Raw genomic sequence first — 22,894 nt, 5'->3', positions numbered from 1 at the left:
CCAAACACATGCAGTACAGGTGAATTGGGTGGGCTAAATTGGCCGTAGTGTATGAGTGTGTGTGTGTGTGTGTGTGAAACTTCCCTCTCGCCCTTCAAACGGGGGGGAGCCCCAGGCTCGAGGATGTCAAATACACTTTATTATTAATCATCAGGAAGTTTCTGAACCCACTGGCTGATTTTTGTTTTTAAATTAAATCATATTTTTTCCTTTATAAAGAAAGTCCTAATATCTGCAGTCATTTTGCTTCTCCAGTAAACACATCATATTTATTAAACAAGCGTGAAACAAGTCAAAAGTAGTGAGGAATAAATAGGTGTAGCATAAAAAAAAAGCTGAAGCAAAATCTCGGAAGCTTGTAACTTTGTAATAATTAACAAAGTTTAAGTTGTGCATTTATTTTGCAGCTTTTAAAGAAAAAATGACAAAGTACTGGTGAACTTAAACGCTTCCGATCAAACGAAACGCTTTACATGCTGTCAGAAAACATCAGCGCTGTGCTAAATCAATATACAGGGATATAATCTTCTCCCCTTTACTTTCTCATCAGTCGCTCAGAGCCAGAAAATACTCAACTTTTAATTCATTTTCACAGAAAAGCTTCAGCGGGCGAGTTTGGACATGTGGATGTTTCACAGTACAGACAACAATAAAAACACTGCTGATTTACAGTGACTCTGCTCAGACCACAGAGGGCATTTTTAATCTGTGAGGATCTGCAGTGCGTGTGCTGTCTAACCCAGGATGATGTTGTCTTCATTTGTTGATTTGCGTGTGCTTTCTTAAAGTGCATTACGCTCTCTCAGCCGCCGTATAAATCCATTGTTCAAACAAACATTGGTAAATTTGTGCAGTGATAACCCCTTAACACGCAAATGACACGTTCAAATGATTGCTGATCTTTTTTGTGTGTGAATGAGAGAGAGAGTGATGCTGTCTGTGTGTGCGTGCTTATACAGTACAGACAGCTTGTTATAGCCTGTCTGGACTCTGTATAGCTGGGGGTTTTTGGTTTTGTTCACCAGACCCAGGTTCGGGCAGCGGAACAACAAATGCTAAATATAAGCGGGAGCGATCAGATCTATATTACATACGGCTATTTAGCTTATTAAAAGTTGTGATCTGGCTCTATAAAAAATAAAGTTAACTTGACTTCAAGGGGGGCGGGGAAAGCCGTTGGGAGGGCGGGGCGCCACCCTAATATAATGGTAGGGGAAACACTGGATCTACAGAACAAACTATAGCTATAAAATAACTTGCCTAATTACCCTAACCTGCCTAGTTACCCTAGTTAAGCCTTTAAATGTCAGAATATCTAGTCTAATATTATGTGCTGTCATCATGGCAAAGATAAAGTAAATCAGTAATTAGAGATGAGTTATTAAAACTATTATGATTAGAAATGTGTTGAAATAAATCATCTCTCTGTTAAAAAGAGATTGGGGAAAAACATAAGGGGGCGAATAATTGAGGGGGCTAATAATTCTGACCAACCTTATATTATGTTTGCAGCAGCAGCATGTTATAGTCTTAGATAGCATGTCTGTGTATGTATTGGCAGTAGCAGGTCTTGGTACTTGCTCTGCCATAATAATCAAAGCAGCAGCAGCGTAGCAGGTCTACACTGCCAAGACCAAATACATCAACATTGCCATGTAAATATTCATTACCTTACTAAATCCAGAGAGCGCTCATGACAGAAAGTTAAAGACAACAAAAGTTATGCACATTCATCAATTTTCCTTCAGCTTAGTCCTTTATTTATCAGGGGTCGCCACAGTGGAATGAACCGCCAACTGTTTTACACAGCGGATGCCCCTCCAGCTGCAACGCAGTACTGGGAAACACCCATACACACTCATACACGACAGCAAATTAAGTTCATCAATTCCCCTAAAGCGCATGTGTTTGAACTGTGAGAAAACCGGAGCACCCAGAGGAAACCCACGCCAACACGGGGAGAACATGCAAACTCCACAGAGAGTGACCCAGCCGGGATTCGAACCATCCTCCGGATGGTCCGGTTTCGTCCACAGTCCAAACACATGCGCTATAGGGGAGTTGATGAACTAAATTTGCTGTCATGTATGAGTGTGTATGGGTGTTTCCCAGTACTGGGTTGCAGCTGGAAGGGCATCTGCTAAGTAAAACATATGCTGGAATAAATGGTGGTTCATTTCGCTGTGGCGAACCCTGATATATAGGACTAAGCCAAAGGAAAATGAGTGAGTGAATTTTAACCCAACGGTTGGGTTTGTGCATATTTAACCCAACATTGGGTTACAGCAACGCTGCATTTTTACAAGCAGACAGAGCTGAGAATTATGGAAATAGAATAAGTAGATATATTTGTTTAGCAGCACACAGATTGATTGAATGTGTGGATAATGACAGATTTTCCTCCTCTTTTAGACCTGTGCTGAGACTCGCTGTGCTTTTTTTATTTATTTAGCGTGTGACACTTTTAGAAAGCATCAGAAATGGCTGGATATCCCTGCGGGCGGCTTTTAAACCATTTCTGAGTGCTGAAGCCACTTCTCCTTGTGATTATTATTTGTGTGTGTGTGTGTGGATCTTCTCTTTTGGCACACCGTTATTATTAATGATGTACCTGTAATTCAGCAGACCTGCTCAATCAACACCCGCTGAAATGCAGCACATGCATGCTGATCTGCAACCGAAAACATGCAGCATATTTTACAGTGGTGCTTTACTGATTTAATGCTGACAATGTGAAAAGGACAAAGTGAGTAGATGCTTTATCTGAACACTGATGCTTATCTTATTCTGGTGTCCACATCAGATCAGAACTACAGGTGCTTTCAGATATGCGAAAGAAAATAAAGTGTACATCGTAATGTTTCTTTAAGATGTTGAAAGGATTTACTGTGATATAAGAGCACTTTCTATAGAGAGCTTTGATATATGGTCCATCCTGTTGTTGTAAGGTCTTCTTTTCTAAATACTCCCCAAATGATGTTGAACAGTTTCAGGAATTGTTCACAGTGTTTCCAGAAAGTCCTATTTGTTTTATTTGGGCTGGAATAAAAGCAGTTTTTTAATAGTTTTAAAGCCATTTTAAGCTCAATATTATTCGCCCCTTCAGCAATATTAGTGTTGGATTGTCTCCAGAACAAACCACTGTTATACAATGACTTGCCTAATTACCCTAACTTTACCCTAATTACCCTAGTGAAGCCTTTACATGTCACTTTAAGCTGAACACTAGTGTCTTGAAGAACATCTAGTCTAATATTATGTGCTGTCATCATGGCAAACAGAAATCAGTTATTAGAGATGAGTTATTAACACTATTATGATTAGAAATGTGTTGAAAGAAAAGCTGGGTTGTATTAGCGAAACGTTTGGGTCAAATACGGACAACTCCAACATTGGGTTATTTTTTATTTAATTTAAATGACACTTTTCAACACTAAGGTTGGGTTTGTCCATATTTGACCCAACATTTGGTTACATTCTTAAAATTGTTGGATTATTGTAACCCAACATTGAGTCAAACATGGAAAAAATTATATATTTTTCCTCAGAATAAATATGTTGCTTTGACATTTTAAGAAAGACACATTATGAAACTACTTTTTACATGCATATTGTAAAAATGTTGGGTTGTTGTAACCCAATATTTGGTCAAAAATGGAAAAAAAATGCATATTTTGGGTTTAGAATTGTGATTTAAATTTAATTGAACAAATTAACCCAACATTTGGGTTTATCCATAAATTAGCTCCGGGTTAAAACAACCCAACATTTTTAGAGTGTAGATTTTACCCATTTGTTGACAGAATTGCATTGAGTATCTATGGGGGCCGTGGAATGTACCACACCGGCAGTGACGCGGGGGAAGTTGTTGACCACACGTAAAGCAAAACCGCGTTAAGCTGCTCATGTGTTTGCCACAAAACAGGCAAAACAACCCTCGATCGCGGTCCATGTTTGGTCACCATAAACTTTGTTTACGCCATGTACTCCACAGCATGAATATACTGCGCTCACCAACAACTTTCCCACTTCCGGTGTGTGGTACATTCCCTTTCCGTGAGGAATCTGTAATTGTAAATGTGTTTCAGGATTTGTAAAAGTGTTTTGCGTCTTGTTAATTTGTTTTCTAAAATGTAAATGTGTTTGGTCCATGGTAAAATTGTTTTTCCTCTGTATTTGTGTCTGATGATTGGTAAAAATGTACATTTGTCTCGAGCTTTGTAAAAGTGTTTCAGACTTTGTAATGTTGTTTTGCACTTCCCGGCCACCATAAGTATCATCACTTATTCTTTAATATAATTTTATAAAGACAGCTCAGAATAAATGTTGTTTTAACTATTAAAGAAAGTGATTCTGTCTTCAAATGGGTGAAGTCTACACTCTAAAAGTGTTGGTTTGCTTTAACCCACAGCTGAGTCAAATGTGGACAAACCCACATGTTGGGTTAATTTTTTTTAATTAAATTTAAATTACAATTTTAAACCCAAAAGATGATTTTTTTTCCATATTTGACCCAAAGTTGGTTTACAACAACCCAACATTTTTAAGAATGCATTATATGCACTTAATGTTTCTTTAATATGTCAAATCAACATATTTATTCTGAGCTGTCTTTATAATTTAAAGAATAAGCAATGATACTCAAAAGATGATTTGTTCCCCCCCATAGTTGACCCAATGCAGGTGGCAACAACCCAACATTTTTAGATTGTAATGTATGCATGTAATGTTTCTTTAATATATCAAATCAACATATACTGTATATTCTGAGCTGTCTTCATGAAATTATATTAAAGAATAAGTGATAATATAAATGTGATTCTGTCATCAAATGGGTAAAATCTACACTCCAGCCAAAGCTGAGTCAAATATGGACAAATCAAAATGTTGGATTAAGTTTTTAATTTAATTTTAATTACAATTTTAAACCCAAAAGATGCATTTTTTTCATATTTGACCCAAGGTTGGGTTACAACAACCCAACATTTTAAAGAATGGATCATATGCATGTAATGTTTCTTTAATATATCAAAACAACATAATTATTCTGAGCTGTCTTTAAACATTATCACTTATTCTTTAATTAATAATGTAATTCTGTCATCAAATGGGTAAAGTTTACACTCTAAAAATGTTGGGTTGTTTTAACCAAAAGCTGAGTCAAATATGGACAAACCAAAATGTTTTTTTTTGTTTTTTTATTTAATTTAAATTACAATTTTAAACCCAAAAGATGCATTATTTTCTCCATATTTGACCCAACGTTGAGTGGCAACAACCCAACATTTTAAAGAATGTTTCATATGCATATATTGTTTCTTTAATATATCAAAACAACATATTTATTCTGAGCTGTCTTTTAAAAATTATATTAAAAAATAAGTGATGATACTCAATGTGATTCTGTCATCAAATGGGTAAAATCTACACTCTACAGATGTTGGGTTGTTTTAACCCAAAGCTGAGTCAAATATAGACAAACCAAAATGCTGGGTTATTTTTTTATTTATTTAATTTAAATTAAATTACAATTTTAAATCCAAAAGATGCATTTTTTTCCAAATTTGCCTCAATGTTGCCCCGGCATTTTTAGAGTGGACAAAGATTTCAGATGACAGCTGATGAGTATTTAAGGGCCAAACCGATCCTAAAATACACTACAATACCGGGTTCTTTAAACACAAATTGGGTAAAATATGGGCAGCCCCGTGTGTTGAGTTAAATTAAACATTGTTCTATACATTTGCACACACTAAAAAAAATGAATGCAGCGATTTTTCAACCTGAAATTGGGTTGAAATAAGCCAGTATTTTGTAACGTGTGGAGACTTTTAATATGTCTAAATTCTAAATGCTCAGGACAAGATGTTTGCATGTTTATAACCATTAACAGAGCAGATTCTTATGTATAAAAACTTGATTTACCTACTATAGCAGAATGAGAAATCCATGTCAAAGCAAGCAACCATATGAAATCAATGCATTTGTGGCCTCTGATCGCAATAATCAGATCTTTCTAAAGCATTACATGTCACTCTGTCCTCCAGTCGCATGTGTCTGTTCTTCAATATACTGCTTTAATAATGAAAACATGGCTGAAAAGTGGTGATGCACCAAGAACCTCTAGAAAGACTGTCCTCTGTGGTCAGCAGCACAGATATCTCTCAGACACAGAGGGCTAAAATAAAACCTGATGTTCTCTCTTTGCTCTGTCTAATCATTCATGCACAAGATACGGCGCTTTTACATACAACACACGAGCAGGTCTGAGCATTCAAGCACAGGCCGATCCAGAAACTCACCGAGCTGCTGTTATTATTGGGGTCTCCGAGCATCATCGAAAAACCTCCATAAACCAAATCACATGCAAAACCCTGACTTTGAAGATTTCAGAGCCGAAACAAAAATCCAACAAGACTGAAGATGTGCAGCTGATGCACGCGTGTAAAATGGGTTATTACCGCGCGGTGGGATCTTACCTGCGTGCTCTGCTGTCCTGCGACTAACAGCCCGAATAAAGCACTTCTTTATGAGCTGCAAAACGAAAACGTGGGCGTATTTTCGACTATAGCGCTGATTTTTTTTTTCTTTCGTCAGTGACTCACGGGGTCGTTAAACCTCCTATATATCTGCATATTCATGATGAATGAAAATCGGACGGGAAAGACGCACATGATGCACATGCAAAGCAAACGCAGATATCAGGCGCAGCTGCTGCTTACCTTCACCACAGCAGGAAAAAAAACCTTCAATCCAGGAGACGATGCTGATGAGGAGGATGAAGAGTAAGAGAAGCCCGTCGGATGCGGACAGATCTGCGGACCTCCAGCAGACACGCGAATATCCCGCGGAGAAGCGCAGAATCCTCGCCGGCTTGCTCGACTCCTGCTCCGGGTTTGAGTGTCTGCTTTCCCCCACTGGAGCTGGAGCGGCTCTGCGTTAGAGATCCAGAGAAGTTCAGACTCTCAGCCTTCACAAGACTGATGATGGTGATGAGCGCGTTTATCACAGATTACACACACACACGCGCGCGCGCACACACACACACACACACTGTGCATTCACAGGCGGTTTTTACAGCAGCCAAACTGAACTGGAAAACAGACTGAAATTTGAATGTGAGTCAATGCACGGATATTCAGTCCCTACAGCAGTGTTAAATGCAGAAATCACACACAACGTGCACATTCGGCGTATTCTCGTTTCTTCTGTGAAACACGCAAGACAGTATTGATATTAAGATGCGTTTTGCTCATACAATGAAGGTCAATGGGACTACAGTACATGCTGGGTCGTTTTAACCCAGCGTTGGATTATTTCAACCTAATAGATGGACATCGGGAAAAAATGTATTTATTTATTTTTATATTAATATTATATTATAATTTAGACTTACCCTTTTATGTTCTTATAGTTTTAAAAAATATTTTAAGTTGCTGTTATACATTTTATTTAAATCTTTGTTTTATACATATAGCTTAATATATATTTGTTTTTATTTATTTATATATATATTTTAATTTCAAGGTTTGTAAATCTGTGAGCACTAATTTTTTTATTTTTATTTTTTACAGAAAATACATTATCGTACTGTTAAGCATTACATTGTTAACTGTTTAAATGAATGTTCACTGTGAACTAACACTTGGGCTACTGTATTTGCTCTAAATTGGAAATTACGTTTTTCCAATTTCCAAGCCGATCTGCTTGAAACTCCAGGGCTGAAAAGGAGTCCCAATCCGGCCCTGATTACGGTTATAATATAAATATTAGACCCAGCTGTTAGTGTTTGACTATTATTTGACCCAATACTGAGTCAAAACAACTCATCATTTATTAGAGAATATTGCAAGTAAAATATGTAAAGTCTTAAACTTAACAAATGTCTAAAGTCAACAATGACACAATGATGTTTGCTGGAATTCCAACTGAAAAATGGATTTGATGCCTTAATTAAATGCATAAATCAGACACAAAATTTAAACTTGATGTGGTTTCCCTCTTCTGTGGAACATAAAGCAATATTTTAATATTAAGATCTGTTTTACCCATGTCAATGGGCGAATAGCTAAATTCTGGGTTGTTTTTCTAACAAAACAGCCTCTAAAAATGTCAAAATGAGCCAATGGTGTTTGTTGAAATTGCAATTGAAATGTGAATATATAGTCAATAGTTGTGTTAAATGCATAAATCACACACAAAATTAAAACTTTGTGTATTTTCATTCTTCTGTGGAACATAAGATGATATTTTAATATTAAGATGTGTTTTGTCCATATGGTGAAGGTCAATGGACGACTAATTCAACGTTGGGTTGTTTTTTAACCCATCGCTGGCTTATTATGGACAGTAAATAATAAACAAATATAATTATACCAGATTGTTAGAGTTTGTCCATTATTTCACCCAACATTGAGCCAAAACAACGCAGCATTTAATAAAGAATACAGCACCTACAAATATGTAAAGTCTTAAACTTAACAAATGTTTAAAGTCAAAAATGACTCAATGATGTTTGCTAGAATTCCAATTAAAAATGGACTGGATGCATTAATTAAATGCATAAATCAGACACAAAATTAAAACTTGATGCATTTTCCTTCTTCTGTGGAACACATAAGACTATATTTTAATATTAAGATGTGTTTTACCCATGTCAATGGGTGAATAGCTAAATGCTGGGTTCTAACCCCTTGGCTTATTATGGACAGTAAATAAATAATTAAATAAATAAATATAATTAGACCCAAATGGGTTTTTGTCCATTATTTCAGCCAACATTGGGTCAAAACAACCCATCATTTATTAAAGAATGCAGAACCTAACAAATACGTAAAGTCTTAAAGTAAACGACCCAATGATGTGTGTTGAAAATCCAATTGAAATGTGAATATGGATTCAAAAACTGTGTTAAATGCATAAATCACGCACAACGTGCACATTTAAAGTATTTTGATTTCTTCTGTGGAACACATCAGACCATATTTTTCTTTTAAGATGTGTTTTGCCCATATAGTGTAGGTCAATGGGATTCTGGCTAAATGCTGGGTCTTTTTAACCACGCAATGGGTTATTTCAATCTAATATATGCACATTGAATAAATAAATAAATAAATAAATAAATAAATATTAGACCCAAATGTTAGAATTTGTCCATTATCTGACCCAACTTTGGGTTATTTCAACCTGAAAATCAAAACTTTCTCCCCAAACTTGGGGAATAAAGCTATTAGGGTTAATCCAATATTTGATCCAACATTAGGTAAAACATTTATTCGAAAATAAAGCACCTACAAATATGTAATGAGTAAAAAAAAAACATCTACAAATATGTAATCAGCAATGACCCAATGTTGGTTGTGGGAATTTTACCAACTAAAATATGAATATGGATTTAAAGCATTAACTGGAGATTAAATGACTAGAAGTGCTGTAAATCACACACTAAATCATAATCTGGCAAATATATATTTCTTCTGTTGAACTCAAAAGGAAATATTTTGATATAAAGATCTGTTTTTCCCATAAAGTGAATGTTTTTAACTCAACTGTTGGTCTATTATGCGACTCAACATTTGGTCAAAATAAGCCAGAATTGATGATCATGCAGCACCTCCAAATATGTGAAGTGTAAATTATCAGGTATTTCAACACAAATTCTGTACAATTTTTGGCCAAACCCAATTGGTAGATTTATTATTTGGTTACATTTATGAACCAAATTTTACCCAACAATTTAGTTATTTTTAATTTCTTGTGGAAGGAAGTATATTAATATGGAGATGTGTTTTGCCCATAATGAAGGTCAATGGGCTCTATCCAAATCCTGGGTCATTTTTAACCCAACGCTGGCTTATTTTTTAATCTAAATTGTATTTTTTTTTTCTATTTGTGTCAAATATGGACACTGTGGGGTTACATTTAAATTTAAACATGAACACAATGTCAATGTTTTAGGTTGAAATAACCCAATAAATGAACTGGAGATTAAAATCCTACAACTGCTGTGAATACAGTATTAATGCATAAATCACACACGAAACCAGAATCTGGCACATTTCCAATCTTTCTGTTGAGGACAGAAAGAGATATTTTGATGTAAATATGTGTTTTGCCCATACAGTGAAGGTTTTTTTAACCCAATGGTTAGGCTTTGTCTCTTATTTGACCCAACATTTGTGTTTTGCACATATACTGTAGTCAATTTTTTAACCCAGCTGTTAGGCCTCATCTATTTGACCCAACATATGGTGAAAATAATCCAAAATATATTTCAGCCTAAAGCACCTCCAAATACTGTATGTAAAGAACAATAAAGTAAGGTATTTTAACCCAGATTTATTATTTTGTTAAAACTATGAACTTAACCCTGGGTCATTTTTAATCCAGCACTGGGTTATTTCAAGCTAATTTAGGGTCAAAAGTGAACATAGGGTTATATTTAAATTGCAAAATGAACCTTATCTCCATATTTTACGCTGCAAATTTAAATCGAAATAACCCAACCAATAAATTAACTGGAGATAAAATTCCTCCATAAATCACACACTAAATGAAGAGATCACGATACTTTGAAGATGCATTTTTCTTATACAATGAGGGTCAACATGTTGGGTGGTTTGGTCATTTTAACCCAATATTGGGTTATATCAACCTAAACTTGGGTCAAATATGGACATAGGGTTAAATTTAAATTTAAAAATGAGCATAATTTACCCTGCAAATTTAGGCAGAAATAACCCAACTAATACATTAACTGTTGATGAAATTCTTCATAAATGCAGAATTAAATGCAGAATCACACACTACATGAAGAGTTCACGATACTTTAATATTAAGATGCATTCTGCACATACAATGAAGATCAATGGGTTGGGTTGTTTGGTTATTTTAACTCAACATTGTGTTATATCAACCTAAATTTGGGTCAAATATGGACACAAGGTTACATTTAAATGTAAAAATGAATATAATGTTCATGCTTTACCCTAAACAATTTAGGTTGAAATAACCCAACCAGTAAAATAGAGATTAATCCCCTACAACTGCGGTGAATCCAGTATTAAATGCAGAAATCACACATGAAATGAGTTCAGTTTCCTCTGTGGAGCACACTAGGAGATACTTTAACATCAAGATGCATTCTGCCCATACAATGAAGGCCAATGGGTTGGGTCGTTTAGTCATTTTAAACCCAACATTGGGTTAAATCAGCCTAAATTTGCAGGGTCAAATATGGACATTACATTTAAAAATGAATCTGTTGTCTACATTTTACCCCGAAAAAAACATTGAATTAACCCAACCAATAAAATAACTGGAGAATAAAATCCTCCATAAACATTAAATGCAGAAATCACACATTAAACGAAGAGATCACGATACTTAATATATTAAGATGCATTTTACCCATACAATCAACGGGTTAGATTGTTTGGTAATTTTAAACCCAACGTTGGATTTTATCACCTTAAATTTAGGTCAAATATGGACATAGGGTTCAATTTAAATTGAAAAAAAAAATAACCCAATGTACATATTTTACCCTGCAAATGCAAGTTAAAATAACCCAACCAATAAAATCACTACAGATTAAAATCCTACAACTGCTGTAAAAACAGTATTAAACACAGAAATCACACAGTAAACCAGAATCTGCTGCATTTCAACTACACTAGAAGATATTAAGATGCATTTTACACACAATCAAGGTCAACGGGTTGGGTTGTTTGGTTATTTTAACCCAACATTGTGTTATATCAACCTAAATTTGAGTCAAATATGGACACAAGGTTACATTTAAATTTAAAAATGAACCTAATGTTCATGCTTTACCCTGCAAATGTAGGTTGAAATAACCCAACCAGTGAAATAGAAATTAAACCCCTACAGCTGCTGTAAAAACAGTATTAAATGCAGAAATCACATAGTAAACCAGAATCTGCTGCATTTCAACTACACTAAAAAATATTAAGATGCATTTTACCCATACAATAAAGGTCAACATGTTGGGTCGTTTAGTCATTTTAAACCCAACATTGGATTATATCAACCTACATTTGCAGGGTCAAATATGGACATTCATTTTTAAATGTAATCTAATGTCTACATTTTACCCTGAAAACAAACATTGAAATAACCCAACCAATAAATTAACTGAAGATTAAATTCCTCCATAAACACAGCATTAAATGCAGAAATCACACACTAAACGAAGAGATCACGAGACTTAATATATTAAGATGCATTTTACCCATACAATCAACGGGTTGGATTGTTTGGTAATTTTAAACCCAACATTGGGTTATATCACCATAAAATTTAGGTCAAATATGGACATAGGCTTCAATTTAAATTGAAAAAATAACCCAATGTTCACATTTTACCCTGCAAATGTAAGTTGAAATAACCCAACCAATAAAATCACAACAGATTAAAATCCTACAACTGCTGTAAAAACAGTATTAAACGCACGAATCACACAGTAAACAAGAATCTGCTGCATTTCAACTACACTAGAAGATATTAAGATGCATTTTACACACAATCAAGGTCAACGGGTTGGGTTGTTTGGTTATTTTAACCCAACATTGTGTTATATCAACCTAAATTTGGGTCAAATATGGACACAAGGTTACATTTAAATTTAAAAATGAACCTAATGTTCATGCTTTACCCTGCAAATGTAGGTTGAAATAACCCAACCAGTGAAATAGAAATTAAACCCCTACAACTGCTGTAAAAACAGTATTAAATGATATTAAGATGCATTTTACCCATACAATAAAGGTCAACATGTTGGGTCGTTTAGTCATTTTAAACCCAATGATGGATTATATCAACCTAGACAATATAGACAGTTATATTAAAATTGAAATGAACGTAATGCCTATATTTTACTCTATACAAAGGCAGAAATAACCCAACCAATAAAATAACTGGAGATTAAATCATCCATAAACACAGCATTAAATGCAGAAAACACACGCTAAATGAAGATATCATGATACCTTGATATTAAGATGCATTTTACCCTGACAATGAAGATCAACGGGTTGGGTTGTTTGGTTATTTTAACCCAACATTGTGTTATATCAACCTAAATTTGGGTCAAATATGGACACAAGGTTACATTTCAATGTAAAAATGAACCTAATGTTCATGCTTTACCCTGCAAATTTAGGTTGAAATAACCCAACCAGTAAAATAGAGATTAATCCCCTACAACTGCTGTGAATCCAGTATTAAATGCAGAAATCACACATGAAATGAGTTCAGTTTCCTCTGTGGAGCACACTAGGAGATACTTTAACATTATGCATTCTGCCCATACAATGAAGGTCAATGGGTTGGGTCGTTTAGTCATTTTAAACCCAACATTGGGTTAAATCAGCCTAAATTTGCAGGGTAAAATATGGACATTACATTTAAAAATGAATCTGTTGTCTACATTTTACCCCAAAAATAAACACTGAAATAACCCAACCAATAAAATAACTGAACATTAAAATCCTCCATAAACATTAAATGCAGAAATCACACATTAAATGAAGAGATCACGATACTTAATATATTAAGATGCATTTTACCCATACAATGAAGATCAATGGGTCGGGTTGTTTGGTCCTTTTAACCTAACTATGGATTATATCATCCTAAATCTGGGCAAAAAATAGACTGCTGTTAGGATTTGTCCACTATTTGACCCAACGTGTACACTGCAAATAGTGAGATATGTCTGAAAGACAGCATCTGAACTGCGGAGACCAGACGAGAAGCACAATAATGGCTGATTCTCTAATAACGTAATAACCTAGAGTGGATCATCCCTCTATGACCGTAAACACACGGGACTGCTTTGTGTGTAAGGTGAACAGATGCACTTCAGCTGACCCAGAAGACACCCGCTCTGCTCGCACTGATATGTCATCTGGATATGACGTTTGGTAAGACGCTAAATTAGATATTGACCCAGCTGCAGGCTGATATAATCTGTGTCTGGACAGATGAGTGCATACATCACTATATGACCAGCTGATACTCCAAACCCAGCACAGAAACGCTGGAGGACACCAGTACCATTCACTATTGCTCACATGGAAATGGTACAGACACACTGAAATTAAATAATAGGGAAAATTTACAAGTCATTTACTTAGAGAAATCTTCTTGCTTCAGTGCAAACAACATATTATAACCAGTAGATCAGTAAATGCAGAGATTTGGCCTATATATGATTTACAAGGCAGTTTTTGCATTAATTACTTTAATAAACTTTTTTTCTCATCCAGGTTGAGTTTACAGGTCTAAAATATACAGTAAAAATATAATATATAATACATTAGGGCAGAACAGTGGTTAGCACAGTCACCTCACAGCAAGTAAGTCGCTGGTTTGACTCCCGGCTAGGCATTTGAGTTTGCATGTTCTCCCCGTGTTGGCGTGGGTTTCCTCCGGGTGCTCCGGTTTCCCCCACAGTCCAAACACATGCGCTATAGGGGAACTGATCAACTACATTGGCCGTAGTGTACGAGTGTGTGTGAATGAGTGTGTGTATGGGTGTTTCCCAGTACTGGGTTGCAGCTAGAAGGGCATCCACTGTGTAAAACATATGCTGGAATAGTTGGCGGTTCATTCAGCTGTGGCGACCCCTGATAAATAAGGGACTAAGCTGAAGGAAAATGAATGAATGAATATTATAGTTCAAAATGTAAAAACTATATGTGAATATATAGTAACATTATATTAATTTCTGTGATATAACGCTTAATTTCCAGTCTTCAGACTCACACAATCCTTCAGAAACTATAATAATATAATGGTTTTCTAATTTTGCTTTAATAATATTTCTGCAAGTCTTTTCTCGTCCAGGCTGAATGTGTCAGATGTAAAATATACTGTACATGTGGCATTTTAATTCATAATAAACATGTTCTTGAACATATATAGTTAAGCGTAGTTTATTGCTGTGATGTAAAGCTGAATATTTAGAATCATCACTAGTCTTCGAGTCACATGATGCTTCAGAAATCATTATAATATATGTGATGGACCGAGTGTATGCTTTACTAAACAGATCGGTCTTTAATCTAGTGTTGAACTGCAAGAGTGTGTCTGAGCCTCGGGCGTTATCAGGAAGGCTATTCCAGAGTGTAGGAGCCATAAATGAGAAGGCTCGACCTCCTTTAGTGGACTTTGCTGTTCTAGGTACTACCAGAAGCCCTGAGTTTTGAGATCTTAAAGAGCGAGTTGGATTGTAGTGAGACAGAAGGTTGGTTAGATAAACAGGAGCTAGATTATTTACAGCTTTATAGGTGAGGAGTAATATTTTAAATTCAATATGAAACTGAGCAGGCAGCCAGTGTCAGGAGGAGAACATTGGGGTGATATGATCATGTTTTCTAGAGCTGGTCAGAACTCTGGCTGCTGCAGTTTGTACTAGCCGAAAATATACAGGGAGGTAGTATGAGGTAACTAGCAGTCCAATGTTACACAAAGTGACCGGTGCAGATGTAAGAGTGTGTGTTTGCATGAGTGTCACAGTCCAAAGGTGTGTGGAGAGGGAGAGGGGAACACAGCAGTGAACAGTCTTGTGTAAAGGCTTCATCACTCCAGCCTCATGATCATGCAGACATCGAGGATCTGTTCAACACCACTGGGGAAATATTTTATAAGAATTCAGAATCATACAGGAGGCTCGTCATTTAGTCTCGATCTGTATGTTATTGTGTGTGTGTGTGTGTGTGTGTGTTCAGTCGTGTTCCTCTAATCTCTCTCTCTGTAGTCTTGAAGTGCAGCTCCTTGATTTGCTCTTCTATCTACATTATTCTGCATGTGTGACAGGTGAACACAAACACATACACACACACACACACACACACACACACACACACACACACACAGTATTGCTGACATGCATTTATAATGATCAGAGACAAACAAACAAAGCAAACAAAACTGCATCTCAGTCCTGAAACTTACTCTACCTGCCCTTTTCACACACACACACACACACACACACACACACACACACACACACACACACACACACACACACACACACACACACACACACACACACGAACACACAAACACACAAACACACAAACACACACACACACAAACACACAAACAAACACACACACACACACACACTTCAGGACTCTTCAACACATTGATGTTTCTGCTTCTGGACGCCATGTTTGTGTGTGTCTGATCAGTAGTCTGAACACACAGCACAGCCAAGGTGCCTTTACTGCACACACACACACACACACTGATCTCACTCACGTATACAGCCTCACCTCTGCTGACACACACACACACACACACACAGCTCATATAAAAGTATGCACACGCATATTTCACATGTAGAAGACACACTAAAATAAAGACACACATTCACAGACTCTTCACATGCAAACACACACACACACACACACACACACACACACACACACACACACACACACACACACGCGCACACACACACTTTACATATACAAGCATACACACATTTCATACACACACACTTCACATAGACACATGCACTTTAAATATACACACACACACACTTTACATATACAAGCATATGCGCATTTCGAACACACAGAAAAGCATGCACATGAACTCACATGCGCGCGCGCGCACACACACACACACACACACACACACACACACACACACACACACACACACACACACACACACACACACACACACACACACACACACACACACACACACACACACACACACACACACACACACACACACACACACACATAGACAAAACTAATATTTAATTACATTTAAGTTGAATAAATGGTGTAATAATTATTGAAATACACAGCTAAATGTGTGATATACAATAATATTAATTATACAATATCATATGATGCAAAATACATTACAATACAATATAACACAACACAACAACATAACATATAATATAATAAATATAATATAATTTATATAAGATAATATATTATAATACAATTAATATAATATACTATAATATAAATCTAATATAATTAATATAATATAATAAATATAATATAATTTATATAAGATAATATTATAATACAATTAATATAATATATTATAAGATAATAAATATAATATAATAAATATAATACAATTAATATAATATAATATAACATAATAATTAATATATTTAAATGAATATAACATAACATAATTAACAATATAATATAATATAATATAACATAATATAATATGATATAATATAATAGATTACAATATAATATAATTTACATAAGATAATATTATAATACAATTAATATAATATATTATAAGAAAATAAATATAATATAATTAATATAATATACTATAGTATAAATTTAATATAATAAATATAATATAATAAATATAATACAATTAATATAATATAACATAATATAATTAATATATTAAAATTAATATTACATAACATAATATAATTAACAATATAATATAATATAATATAATATAATATAATATAATATAATATAATATAATATATTACAATGTTCTGCATCCTGAGACAATATTCCTACTGAATAGTTGACATTGGTCTGCATATGATTTACAGTTCATGTGTGTGTTTAATGAGCAGAAAGCATTGCTGTATTTAGTGATAAAGAGACTGTTTACGTCTCTGTAATGTGTCTGAAACTGAAATAGTCTCCATTTGATTTTTATCTTGGTTAATTCCAACTATTGAGCAACACTTGACTGCAGATAATTGGAAAATGCTGCTCATCTGGCGTTTTCCAATCCGCAGCCCTGCCTGATGTAGAGGAGACCTGATCTTATCCATGAGGAATTAATTGGCTGCTGAAATTGGACGGTCTGCGTGTGTATGACAGGTGCTTATAAACGCAAAGCTAAAACAACAACAAATAAAAGACATTCTGATGATGACGACCAGTGAATAATCCTCAGTGAGTTTTTCAGGGAACAGCAGTGGACAATGGCGCTTTGGATAACAGCATCGCAGCTAAAAACAATCCTTTCCAGAATGTTCATAGATTTTCCTAGAAAGTTGTGCGAATGTTAGCAAATAATGCTATTTAAAATAATGTGTTTGATGTTAATATTCATTCAGCTTAGTTCCTTTATTCATCAGAGGTTGCCACAGCAGAATGAACCACCAACTATTCCAGCACGATTTACACTGCGGAGGCTCTTCCAGCTGCAACCCAGTACATTTACATTTAGTCATTTAGCAGATGCTTTTATCCAAAGCGACTTACAAATGAGGACAAGGAAGCAATTTACACAACTATAAGAGCAACAATGAATAAGTGCTGTAGGCAAGTTTCAGGTGTCTAAAGTGCAAGAAGCAAAACATTAGTAATTTTTATTTATTTATTTATTTTTGTAGTACAGTTAGTGTGATATCCAGAGAGGCAATTGCAGATTAGGAAGGGAAGTGGAGACTAAATAGTTGAGTTTTTAGTGGTTTCTTGAAGACAGCGAGTGACTCTGCCGTTCTGATGCAGTTAGGGAGTTCATTCCACCAACTGGGCAGATTGAATGCGAGAGTTCGGGAAAGTGATTTCTTCCCTCTTTGGGATGGAACCACGAGGCGACGTTCATTCACAGAACGCAAGTTTCTGGAGGGCACATACATCTGCAGAAGTGAGAGCAGATAAGAAGGAGCAAAGCCAGAAGTCGCTTTGTAAGCAAACATCAGAGCTTTGAATTTGATGCGAGCAGCAACTGGCAGCCAGTGCAAACGGATGAGCAGCGGAGTGACATGTGCTCTTTTAGCTTCATTAAAGACCACTCGTGCTGCTGCGTTCTGGAGCAGATGAAGAGGTTTGATAGAGTTAGCTGAAGCCCGGCTAGTAGAGAGTTGCAATAGTCCAGTCTGGAGAGAACAAGAGCTTGAACAAGGAGTTGAGCTGCATGTTCAGATAGGAAGGGTCGGATCTTTCTGATGTTATAGAGTGCGAATCTGCAAGATCGAGCAGTTCTAGAAATGTGGTCAGAGAAGTTTAGTTGGTCATCAATCATTACTCCAAGGCTTTTCACCGTTTTGGATGCAGTAATGGTTGCCCCGTCCATCTGGATTGAAAAGTTATGATGTAGAGTCGAGTTGGCAGAAACTTCAAGCATTTCCGTTTTCATGAGGTTAAGCTGAAGATGATGATCTCTCATCCAGTGTGAAATGTCTGACAGGCAGGCTGAGATACGAGCTGGAACTGAGGGATCATCAGGGTGAAAATAGAGGTATAGCTGGGTATCATCAGCATAGCAGTGGTGGGAAACACCCATACACACTCATACACCACGGCCAATTTTGCTTTGTGTGCAAATTGTAAGTGCAATAGTCTGTAGTTTGGACAAAAACTAATTGCATATGGCTTGTTGATCAAAACTAATGAGTCAATTCTCATTTAAACTCTCAACTTCTCAATCATTGTTCATTGTGTAAGCCCTCAAACAAATGATGTAAACTCTGATTTGAGATCTTCTGTTTGCGGCTTTAAAGCGTTTGGAGGCAGCAGAGAGAATCAGTAACGTTCACTCTGAAAAAAAACACACACATCTTTATGTTTAACTGAGGCCGGTTTTGTCCAGCAAACGGCAGAAGATCACAGATATGCTTGAATGTGTTTGAGTCCAGCGATTGCTCATTATAAGATCTAAATAGGAAACGCCTGAGGGATGAATGAAAATGACTCAGGAACGGTTTATTCTCGCAGCAAACGCAGGAATCACTTTCATTTCAATGCCGTGGTTAAAATAACACTTAATAATGCATGTGAACGTCTTTTCTGCGGCTGACGCAGAGCATTTCATAGAGAAATGAAGAGAAACACATTTACCATTGTGTAATATGAATTTAAAGGAGACCTATGATGCTTCCTTTTTACAAGATGTAAGATAAGAAAGTCTCTAGTGTGTGTGTGTGTGTGTGTGTGTGTGTGTGTGCCATGTGTGAGTGTAGTTTCAGCTCAAAATTCCACACAGACAATATTTTCTAGCTCTCTGAAACTGACCCTTTTAGGCTTTGATCCTAATTGTGATCTGAGGGTCCATACATTTAGGGGGCCCCCCAGAGACATTATCACTATCATTATGCTAATGAGATGGAGAGATGGGCACTAGTAGGCGGGGCTTTCCCCCTCTGATGACACTTACAAAGGGAGAATGTCAATCAAAGGGTTTCATTCGTCAAGTCTGATTAGAACAAATAGGATTAATTCATATTCACCATCAGAAGCTGGATATAGTCACACTCTGCTGACAGACACACTACTGGGTTTAAACCCCTTAGAAAAGTGAGTTTTGCATAACAGGTCCCCTTTAAGGCAAGAAATCCTCCATGAATAGGGTTGAAAAACATTTTGAAGTGTTGTGTTTAAATTTGCATATATGATTTGCATATATTATCAGAAATCTGAATATTTAAGAGGGAGTTTGAGATAATTCAGATAATACTGTCAAGAGAGATAAAATACATTTACATCTGCATAGAAATCTGAACATTGGTTACAATTTTAAGTTCACATCTCAGTTGTAAGCTTTTGCATAGGGCTGGGCGATTCTGCTAAAATAAACTATCACCATATCATGTTTCATATCATTCGACATTGATAATTATTGAATATTTTTAGCAATTTATTTAGGAATATTAGGATTTTTTAACCACTTTATTTTAATTCACCAACATTACTAAGGAAAATAGTTTTAAATGTCAAAACGATAATATTTAAACAAAATATCTGATCTCTTCATAATAAAATAAACATATGCATTAAAGAGACTCATAAAATGTTACCAAGTGTGTGCAATGGTAAAGTGTGAACGCTGAACAATCAAAGCAAACTTTAAGGCAGACTATGTCAAACTATGTCAACAATGTTGTGGAAAGTTGCGCTGGATCTCGACAAACATCTTCTAAGTTTCAAAAAAGAGGCTGAGGTCTTCAAAGTTGTCAAGTTGAAGCAGTTTATTGTTACAGCAGAGTTGGTCGATCGATCTCTCTCCTACCAATGTTCCAAAACCCACAGTTTATATACAGGCTTTTCCTATAGTCATCATGAAACAGTGGTGTAGCATGAGCATCACGTTATTTCCAGGCTCCAATAGGATTCTAGCCTTTATATTGATGGCTGTATGTTTTTCTGTTTTTGCACATCTTAAAGGTCATATTTCAACACTTTTTAAATGATTCTCCCTATGCATGCTATTGCCATGCAGGTTGAGCAAAGTTGTTTTTAAGTTGTTTTTGTCATGGTCAATACATCAATACGTGTTGCATATGCTGTCTGAATGGTCTTACTTCACCGCTGTTTACTTCTGTGTGTTTTGCTCTGCATCACTTGAATGTATTTCTATATGTTTTAACAGTGTATTTTAATAGTGGCAGATTATACAGTGATTATATAGTGATTACATAATAAACGTTCCTCTATAATTCTCCAATAACAACACAAAAGATGATCATCAAATCTGAGCTTTCAAATAAAGGAACCAGCCATCATTATTCAAATACACACTGCAGCATTACATATTGTGAAGCTGGATGACTACATTACCCCCCATGCTAAAAACTCTTTCAGATGGCGAGCTAGAGGCTGGATGCACAAAAAAAACCCAAAAAGTCACTCTGGCGACCAGGGGTCCGTTCCTCTATATTATGAAGATACATATATATGAATTGTTGTCGTTATTATTATTGTTGTTATTATTATTAATAATTTACTACTTAATATTATTATCTAATTTCCCCCATTTGATATCATTCATTCATTTTCTTGTCGGCTTAGTCCCTTTATTAATCCGGGGTCACCACAGCGGAATGAACTGCCAACTTATCCAGCAAGTTTTTACGCAGCGGATGCCCTTCCAGCCGCAACCCATCTCTGGAAATCATCCACACAAACACATTCACACACTTTCATACACTACGGACAATTTAGCCTACCCAAGTCACCTGTACCGCATGTCTTTGAACTGTGGGGGAAACCGGAGCACCCGGAGGAAACCAACGCGAAGGCAAGGAGAACATGCAAACTCCACACAGAAACGCCAACTGAGCCAAGGTTCGAACCAGCGACTCAGCGACCTTCTTGCTGTGAGCCGACAGCACTACCTACTGCGCCACTGCCTCGCCAACATTTGATTTATATTTGATTATTATATATCTTTCTATTTTATGAACATTAATGTTCAAACAGGCTGAAAAAATTAGCAAAACAAAAAAACATTTGCAATATTTCCTGAATTAGTGCTTGATAATAAATACTTTAAATAGAGTTTACCTTTAATAGGTTCTTTAGAACTTTAGCTGACCAAAAATCCCTAATGAAATCTTTAATGTCCATATAGATATGAAAAACTATTGCATGGGTAAAATAACATTTAATAATGCATGCACACGTCTTTATTGTAGCTGACAGAGCATTTAGAGGAGAAATGGAGAAGAACTTGTGTAATGTGGATTTAATGCAAGAAATGAGATGGCAATCAGGTCGGGAAAAACATCTGTAATGTTAAAATTTGCATATATGATTTGCATATATTCCCAGAAATCTGAACATTTAAGCCAGATTCTGAGAGATTTGGAGTTTACTTTTCTGGAAATTCACTCCAGACAGTATTATTCAGATAATACTGTCATAAGACACGAAAAGAGTCATTCATTCATTTTCTTTTTGGCTTAGTTCCTTTATTAATCGGTGGTCGCCACAGCGGAAAGAACCGCCAACTTGAGAACTGCACGGGACTACATTTTTAACCCCGCTCCCGCCAGGTTTTAGTTCAAACCCGACCGCTTCCGCTTATGTTCTGCATTTGTTCACCAGCTGTCCGACCCGCCCCGTTTTCTACCCGACCGACCATTCCTGATAACTGTAGGAGATGATGTGTTCGCGAA

The 22,894-nt window shown here is 35.9% G+C and overlaps 1 protein-coding gene across 12 annotated transcripts in view; it reads right to left on the bottom strand.

The window, feature by feature from the left end:
- The window catches only part of nlgn4xb (neuroligin 4 X-linked b), a 100,257-nt gene that overhangs the window by 47,735 nt on the left and 29,628 nt on the right, over nt 1–22,894 (bottom strand). For 4 of the 12 annotated variants that reach the window (XM_087265806.1, XM_087265799.1, XM_087265800.1 and 1 more), the window contains one exon: nt 6,723–6,934. The exons of 5 other annotated variants lie outside the window; for them this stretch is intronic. The gene's annotated coding sequence lies outside the window, so the exon portion shown is untranslated. Of the gene's footprint in view, nt 1–6,302; nt 6,532–6,722; nt 6,986–22,894 lie in introns of those variants that run through there. 3 more of the 12 variants (XM_087265796.1, XM_087265801.1, XM_087265804.1) reach the window with 3 other exon arrangements.

This window comes from Danio rerio, chromosome 9, assembly GCF_052040795.2.
Source record: "Danio rerio strain M-AB ecotype USA chromosome 9, GRCz13ab, whole genome shotgun sequence".
Taxonomy (NCBI): Eukaryota; Metazoa; Chordata; class Actinopteri; order Cypriniformes; family Danionidae; genus Danio; species Danio rerio.
This window is presented reverse-complemented; position numbering and strand designations above follow the sequence as displayed.